Consider the following 9,592-nt stretch of genomic DNA (forward strand, 5'->3'; position numbering starts at 1 on the left):
TACAGAGCCATACATCTCCATAGGATTGTGGTATGCACGGTTTATATACATAAGCTCCCATCTTCCTGGGGGTTCAGAACCCTATGCCCGCTAGTGACTGGGCATGTCATAATGGTCCGGCTGGTGTCACAGGGAGAACTCATAGCACTGTTCATTCCAGCCCACATAAGTGGAATTCAGCCCATAAGTTTGAGATAGTCCAGACCCTTAACTTCATGTAGGATTCTTATTTTTCTTTGATTCACATCCACACTTCCATTGCTGCCATTCCATTTCCTATTTGAACTCTTCCTTGAACCAATGCATAGCTACAGGGTCGGAACAAGCATCAGACCTGCTAAGTGGGACGCCAGTCAGAGGAAGGAGCCGAACATTATTTCCAGCAGTAGCACTTTGTCCTGAGGGAGGCAATCGAGTCACATCGGAAGGAGGAACCGCTGCTCCTGCAACCTTTGTTGAGGGCACGTGTTGCGTTGAAAGCACCTAACAGCCCTGCTGGAATAATCCGAGCCTTGTATGACTCTTGCTCTGCGCCTCATCCTACAGCACCACTCATAAAATACATCTCGCCAAAACTGTTCGAGCTGAGGTCAAGTCCATTTCGGAATGCATTTTAAATAAGACTAAGCAAGAGCTCACTCAATAATATACTTTTTTCTAGCAAATTATTTATTATTTTGATTTATTTAAACTATTTATATGCCACCCTTCCTTATCAGATCACAGGGTTGAGTACAGAATGCATTAAAGCAATTAAAATAAAATGCAGAAATAAAAACAAAAAAGGAAATCAACTGAGTAAGGGAGTAACATCAGCAAATGGCCGGGTATAGAAATACTTTTTCAACAGGCACCTAAACGCTTTCAAAGACCATGCCTGTCGTACTGCAAAGGGAGGAACTTCCAAAGGCAGCCGAAAAGCTGCCATTAAAGGTATCTGTGAAGTCCTGATCTATGGATCTCAGGGAGGGGGCAAGTTGATATGGGAGAAGCCGCTCCCTCAGGTAGCCTGGCCCCACGTTGTTTAGGGCCTTACATGTCAATAACATCACTGTGAATCTGGCCCAGTAACATATTAGCAGCCAGGACAGTTCTCTAAGCAAAGGTGTAACATGTTCACGGTGGCCTGCCCCACTCAGCAATCTAACTCCGAAATCCTGCATTACTTGCAATTTCCAGGCCAGTCCCAAAGGAAGCTCCACATAGAGTGCATTGCAGTAATCCAGTCTTGAGTTTGCTAATAAATTACCACTGGCCAGACATTCAAACATTTCTGGAATGCATTGCTCCTTGTTATCCAGTAACCTCCTCCACTAGCTATCCCATCACCTGGGCATAGGACACAAGAAACTCTTATGCCGAGTCAGACACTTGGTCCATCCAACTTCCTATTGTCTACACCAATGGTCTTCAACTGGTGGGGCACAACCCAAAAGTGGATCTCAAGATCAGTCCAGATGGGTCACGGCGGCAAAGCTGTTGATGACATGCTGGGCAATTGTGAAATGGTTCCCATGTTGCAGGTTGGGAGTCCAAGGTGGGTCTTGGGACTGGACAAGTTGACTCTCCAGAGTTTCCAAAATAACTCCTTGCCAGTCCTACTGGAGATGCTAGGGACTGGGTCTTGGACCTTTTGCATGGAAAGCAGGTGCTCTACCACTGAGCTTCCTGCCTTTTGACCTGCCTGCCATTAGATTCCTAATTGCCCAAAGCTCTGGCTCAGTTCGAAAGACTGAGATGTTAACATTTCCATTTTACCAAAAAGCAATGCTGGCATTTTGGGGAATGTTGTCCCCATCATGTTTTGCCTTTGACCCCAACCATCATGGGAATGCAGCTCCCTAGAAGTTCTCGAAACCTAAATTTGGCCCAAGGACTGAAAAGGCTTCAACATCCCTGCTGTATAGCTAGGCTGGGCTTTCTAATCATGTTCAAGTTCAGCTCTCCTTTTCACTTGAGCCCACAATAGCTCTCAAGCCTGCCGTCATATAGAAAACCCGTATCATGTGTTTCCCCCAGGGAATGGATGATATTTCAAACTGACCTTTACAATAAATCAATGGAGACATAAAGCCTTGGATTAGGCATCATGGAAGAGCAACCGTTTTAGGTGAAGAGGGCATTTATTCAATCAATATGTTGTTCATGTGAAAAACAGGACGGAAATGTCACCTGCATCTTTAAGCTATTTTTACTTCCAAACTGGTTTGTTTTCAAACAGCGGCAATCATGGTTGCTTAGATGAGAATGCTATTGATTAAGCAATATAACTCCATACATCAATATTGTTACAAGTCCCCTAACCAAAACACTTGCTATGTCATTATTATTATTATTATTATTATTATTATTATTATTATTATTTCTTTTATACTGCTTAATATATTAAAATCCCTAAGTGGTTCAAAATAATGTCATAATGGCCTGGAAATACTAGCATATTATTGTGCTTTTGGGTTATGGATAGCTGTAGCATTTGATACTCAATGGAAATATCAGTGTTTGCAGGGCTGGTGCCAGACTATTTTGCGCTCTAGGCAAGGTGCGCTACTTGCACGCACACGCACCCCAAAAAAGTGCCAACTTAAATTCGGCTGTTAAAGAAGAGTTTCTGAACTATCATATTTACCTTTTATTGATTTTTCTTAAAACAGCTAATTTGTATAAAACTGTGAGCCATAAAGGGCAGTATTGCGCCCCTCTGAGATCTGCGCCCCAGGCGGCTGCCTAGTTGGTCTAATGGTAGCACCGGCCCTGTGTGTTTGGGAGAAATTTAGGATAGTGTTAAGGAAGAGGAAGTTGTCCTTGAACTTATGACTTACATCACTGGCATGCACCAAGTCCTAGAGACCTCTGAACATGGCAAGTGCGGTCAAGTACACTGAGCTCCTACCAAACTCCAGTGGCCACCTCTTTATGGAATCTGCTGGGGGGGGGGGGTTGACTCAGAAATCCATTGGAAAGAATTATGGGGAACTCGGGGGAATTTTGGGACAAGCTGGGCCTGTACAAGCATGACAGGCTCCGTTTAAACCAAAATGGGGTCAGACTGCTGGTGCTAAATATAAAAAAGGTGGCAGGGCAGCTGTTAAACTGAACCCTAGGAGAAAGCTGACAGGAGCTAGGGAGCGTCCAGTTCAGGTTAAATCATCCCTTTGGATGAAGATGAAAATGCTTCCAATTGCCCAAATGTAGAAGGGGAGGGAATAGGGCGTGAGCATATGGTGAAACATGATAGCCAATCAAAGAGGCCAGACTGCCATAGCAGAAGATGTAGGGCCGGCGCTACCATTAGGCCAACTAGGCAGCCGCCTAGGGCGCAGACCTCAGAGGGGCACAGGTCTGACCGTTAAGGGTCACCTTAAAAAGTATATGTACTTAAAGGTGTGTGAAGTAAAAGGTTGTAATGTTGCCAGTGGCGGAGGTCTGCATTATACTGAGTGCCCCTTAGGTCAAAATGATTTGTGTGCCAAAATATTTTCTTTTGTATTTGCGGAAGATAATCAAAAATTGATTATTACTTATTCTTGCAATTTAAAATAAATCTAGCAGTTTCAAGTTTTGTGCTTTTTATTTTTTCTACAAAACATCTGTTCTTAAAAATCAAAGTTGGCAAATTTTTTGCAGGGGGGTGCAAGTAGCTCACTCAAAACAGTCTCACACCGGCACTGAGAAGATGCACACGCCAGAGCGTCTGGGGTGGTACACCTTGTATAGGTGTTTCTATGCAAATGCTACAAGCCTCCAAGGGCCTTGCTAGACCTAAGTCAGAATCCGGGGGAGAGGAGAGGAGACCTCGCGTTATGAATAACGCAAGATCTCGCCCTTATTCAGACGCGAGACGCGACGGGCTCTGGAGGAGAGCCATTGCGGCCGCCATTTTTTTAATTTTTAAAGTGGCAGGAGGCAGGAAAGGTAAGTAGTGTTTTGGGGGGGTGTAATTCTCCTTTCCCCCCCCCATGTCCCCACCATAGCCCTGATGGCCGTAGTGCTCCTATGGAGCGCTGCGGCCCGTCCGCCGCTTTTTCCTGGCTACTCGGCTGAGGCCAGAATCCCCTGTGCGTCATCTGGATGCACAGAGACGAGCACGGGCCTCGCACCACGCTAACCCCTGGCCTAGCAAGGCCCCAAGTCAAAATGGGAGAATTGGAATATGTGGTTGTAAAGGAGAACCTAGAAATAGTGGGCATTATGGAAACCTGCTGGAAAGGAAAGAACCATTTCTCTATCCCATATTCTTGGTTGAGGATATTGCACATCTTTCAAGATAACAAATATGCCTGCTGTTTACATAGGTCCACAGAAGCGACTAGAATACACCATACATATACAACAGAGGTATCTGTTCAGAGGTACATAATGCCAATTCTGAAAAGTATATAATTGATATTGAAATCAATTGTTTTACTTAAGTTAATCATTTTCCAAATCCCAGGCAATTTGAATGTACGTAATTAAATTTATGAGGGAGATTGCTTAGTTCTGACAACATTCAATTAGGATTTTTCATTTCCAGGTGCTGGATTTTTAGAGTCCATTTCCACATCCTTGCTGATGACACTGTATGGAACGTTCTGTTCACTTTGGCTTCTCCAGCAGAGTGGGAGCTGAATTGTCGGTTAAGTTGTTTTAGCTATAGCACATACAATCAGTTGCTTTCATCCATGAGTACACTGATTAACCTCACCGCATTGCATTCCTGGCTGCTAAGGATAAACACAAGGTTTCCTGCTCCCAGAAAGCTCATCAAAAACTTCCCAGAAGAAGAAGCAATGAGTCCTTGAACATCAGATATGAGCAGAAATGTGTTTTCCTTCATATAATTAAAATGTTTGAAGTACATTGCTTCTGAAGACCATTTAGGAGCTATTTTCACATTAGATCTGTCTGAAATGAACGGAAGGGGTATTACTTAAACAAAGCTATAATGCCTCTATTTGGGATAGGACATCCAGGTGGGATCTCGATCAAAATGTTGATGCCTGTCACCAGCCCCTAAGACACAGGTGGGCAACCTGTAGCCCAGGTGTGGCCCTCAGAGGCCTACTGCTCACCGCAGGGGCCCAAGCAGCCATTTGGTGGAGTAGCCAGAGCACATTGGGATGGGGAGAAACACACATGGGGAAACGTCTCCCTATGCATCTTCCTCTCCATCCCAACCATGTTCTGGAAAGCACCCATCATCTGGGCAGTAGAGAGGGGAGATGTGCAATGGGATCTCAGCACATAGAGAAGAGAGGTTTAAACCATTCCAGCCCCACACACTGAGATTGGAGGAGTGGGGAAGAGAGAGTCTGTCTGTCCGTCCATCCATTAGGGCTGAAGTGCGTAACAGGGACTTCTCTCTCCACCAGGAGTGGGCAGTGGGCCATATTATGCAGCCTTCCACCACTCTCCATGTGACCTGCAAGCTCCAGGAAGCCCCACCCAGGTGATTAGGTTCTCTGGAGCCTGGAAAGAGGCTTTAACCTGCCCCCCTCACATGGCTGCAAGAAAAGCCAATGCTATTTTGGGCTGCATTAATAGAAGTATAGCTTCCAAATCACGAGAGGTTCTTGTTCCTCTCTATTTGGCCCTGGTTAGGCCTCAGCTAGAGTATTGCGTCCATTTCTGGGCACCACAATTCAAGAAGGACGCAGACAAGCTGGAGCGTGTTCAGAGGAGGGCAACCAGGATGATCAGGGGTCTGGAAACAAAGCCCTATGAAGAGAGACTGAAAGAACTGGGCATGTTTAGCCTGGAGAAGAGAAGGCTGAGGGGAGACATGAGAGCACTCTTCAAATACTTAAAAGGTTGTCACACAGAGGAGGGCCAGAATCTCTTCTTGATCCTCCCAGAGTGCAGGACACGGAATCATGGGCTCAGCGGCAGGGTCTTGCTATTTACTGTTTTACTCTGTACAGCACCATGTACATTGATGGTGTAATATAAATAATAATAATAATAATAATAATAATAATAATAATAAGTTACAGGAAGTCAGATTCTGGCTGGACATCAGGAAAAACTTCCTGTCTGTTAGAGCAGTATGACAATGGAACCAGTTACCTAGGGAGGTTGTGGGCTCTCCCACACTAGAGCGATTCAAGAGGCAGCTGGGCAACCATTTGTCAAGTATGCTGTAGGGTGGATTCCTGCATTGAGCAGGGGGTTGGACTCGATGGCCTTTTAGGCCCCTTCCAACTCTACTATTCTATGATTCTAATCCCAATGGCATGCACTAGGACTGCAGTGATCCCAGAAGGGATCTCCTTACGTTTTCAAAGCCCCAAATCTCCCAAATGCTTGCAAGCTCATAAATCCCAGTGGAAAACAAGCTCATGACATGACAGCTAGTTCATCCAATGCCTAAGTTACACCTTGGCTTTCCTCAGAGGGCTCTTCAATAAGGTCAGAGAACCACAGGTCTGAATATGAACATACAGAGGAGGGAGCTGCAAAAGATCAAACATGGATGTCAACAGAATGCCGCCCCATCTGTTCTACTTTAGATTTGACTCCATTGCAGGAATTGCTTTAATAGTCAACGCCAACCAGCTGTTTAAACATGCATGCTTTGGAGGGGCTGCCCTGTACGGTAAACAACCCTCAGGAGAAATGCTCTCAGGTTTTCCCCCAACAAAACCACGGAATGAGATCCTTAAAGCAAAGCAAGGCTAAATTTACTTGTTTATGAGAAGAGAATAAACACCATGATGGGCCATTTCAAGTTGATAAAAACCCAGGAAAATAGCATCTAATTCCTTCCAGCTAGACCTTAAAAGCCTTTCCGTGTTGGGGGCTTTTACCCAAGGCAAGTGCAGCTGCCTTTATAATGTCAAGGTAAATACATGATGGATTCAAACAGCGATTGGCCTGAGAAATGGGTTTCCCCGCAGAAGGCTTGAACTCTTTCAACTCAGGCTGACCAATAAAACAGCAATAACAACACCACCTCCATTTAACTCTGGCTGAATATGATCAAATTATGGTCAACGCAGCCACAGGCTGCTGCCAGGACTACATCGTACATAAAACGCAACAGAACAGAGTTGCCCCACCAGGTAACAACCCCGACGCACTGGCCTCATACAACCGGGCTGGCACAAGACCTCCCACAGCCTGAGGCTGGAGGGCACGCCACCCCTGCTGCTGACACAGCCACCTGCCGCCGTCGTGGGCAGGGGGTGCAGGAGTGGAGCCACCCTGCCAGGCAATGCCACTGCCACCTGCTTTCCCCTCTGTACTTCACTCTCAGGGGTCCTTTTTCAGAGCAAAGCCTTAGCGGGGGAAATCGCCCCCAAGGCTGCCTGTGCTCCAGCAGCGTAGGTAGCCTCCAAGGCCCCCTCCCTGCCAACGTCTTTCTCAGACGAAGGGCCCCTCGGAGCAAAGCATAGCGCTAGTGGGGATGGCTGCAGCGGGGGCTGCAGTAGTGTCAGGTACAGGCCTTGTACCTAGTGGTTAGATTTATTAGGAAATGCTTTGAGAATGTCAGATGTTCCCTACAAGCTTCTCTCTGTAAGCAGTTCCCATGGGAGTAGCTGGTTCACTCTTCTGCTTCGGCCTTGAGGTAGCTGGTTCTCTGGGAACTTCAGAGTGTTTTGGAAAAGGTGGGGGACACTCTTCGAAGTGGGTTGTACCATCCTGCCCTCTTGGCACGTGGGCATGGTTTACAGGTCAGAGGACCTGTCTGTCAAGTGACTTTGAAAGCACTCTGCACATGGATGCTTTGCTATTTGGACTTTGGATATCTGAGAACTGTGCCATGAAAAGTAGTGAGGCTTTTCATAGACTTGGACTTGCATATGCTGTGGATTCTGTGTTTGTGCCCAGACTCAGGTGGCAAGGAGTTCCCAGTCCTAAGCAGAAGGATGGGACTCCTGGGCCTGAGGCTTAACCTTTCCTGAAGTCATGGTAACAGGGTCAGCTCAGTAGTGGTAGACTATGGCCACAGCTAGACCTAAGGTTTATCCTGGGATCATCCAGGGTTCACCCCTGCCTGAGCACTGGATCCCCTGTGTGTCACCTAGATGGACAGGTTTGACCCCTGGACGATCCAGGGATAAACTTTAGGTCTAGCTATGGCCTGAGACTGACAAGTGTGTGACAGATCTCCCTGCCCGGCTCTGGTGGCTCAGAGCAACCTTTCCTGGGACTTCATTTTAGGAGAGTGGCCATGTCCCTTTGAAGAGCCAGCGTATGCGGCGTCTGGAGAAGCTCAAAGCTGTTGTTGGCATACCCTATTCACACGCACCCCTCTCTGAGTGTTTGCCTTAAGGAACATTTCAGAAAAAAGAGCCTAAAGCTTCCTAACCATTGTTCAGCTTTAGGTGTGTTTTAGAGACTCTGTAACCATTAAGCTTGTCTACCATGTGATTTCCTCAATAAAAGAAGTCTCACGGATGTGTCTTGTGTAAGCTTGCCAGCACATGTGAATGCCAGAGGAAACAGGCAAGAACACAACAAGTAGCAGAGGCTTCAAAGAGCTACACCATTTGCACACCCACCCTGTGCATCACTATGAGGGGTACAGGGTAGTGGTGTGCATGCAGGATATGCCACCCTTTTTGACCTACTGCCTGAGGCAGGGGATTCACCCTGCATCATGGAAGGGCCGTCCCTATCACACTGCACTTGCTCTGCCCTATCCAAGGAGGCTTTTGCGTCTGGACCTTGGTTCCTGTTTGCCTGTACCTCCAGCCCAATCACAACCTTGCCTCTTAGCTCTGGCCTCTGTGCCCATCACCCCACATCAGACCCAGAACCTGTGCCAGCCTTGGGCAAACAAAGCCTCAAGACATAGATGTCATCTACTCATGTCCCATAATTAAACTTTTGAACCAAAAAGGGAAAAAAGAAAACCCAGTCTTTTAAGAATAGTATGTCCTGAACCATCTAGCTGGAATAAGGGTTTCCGTGTTACACCTAAGAGCAGCTCTGGACAACCAGAATAATTCAGCTGCATCATAAGAATATTCAGCTAGCACAAGTGTTCCTTCCATTTGGTGAGAGCTGTAGAAGAGGTAAACAAGAGACCTGGAACACAGAGTGCAATTCAGAAGTCATTTGCTTTTATTTATTTATTTATTTTTGGAAGGAGAGGGGGGGGCTGGCTGCATGGTTGAACTTGTTCCTTAAAAATCACGTACTTCCCGTTATGCTCACGTCATCATTTTTCATATCCTATTGAGCTCTGACAATGATTCTGGTCTTCTGTTTAGACAGCAAGGGTTGCTACGGGGAAAGGGCACATTATATCAATATTTGACATTGCAGCCTGGATTAACCAGGAAATACTTCTAGCTTCAGCTCCAGAGTGCTGAAAGCTACAGATATTATGAGCAAGACCTACCATTACCCCCAGCATATCTGTTTCCCCAGAATCCAGTGTTGCAGCTCAGTAATTTTAAACGTTGGATTTAAGAATTTTACCCGGGGCAGAGAGAGAGGCCTTTAGACAGTCGTGTATATTTCTTCAGTTGTAAAGCATGCAACAGACCGTTCTCTTTTGTCAATTCCCACCCTGCCCCATGCCACACACAACAACCATCCCATGATTGATGACGGCATCTACAATGATAGCAAAACTGTTTACCGACTCTAATTTTAAAAA

Source organism: Elgaria multicarinata, chromosome 16, assembly GCF_023053635.1.
Source record: "Elgaria multicarinata webbii isolate HBS135686 ecotype San Diego chromosome 16, rElgMul1.1.pri, whole genome shotgun sequence".
Taxonomy (NCBI): Eukaryota; Metazoa; Chordata; class Lepidosauria; order Squamata; family Anguidae; genus Elgaria; species Elgaria multicarinata.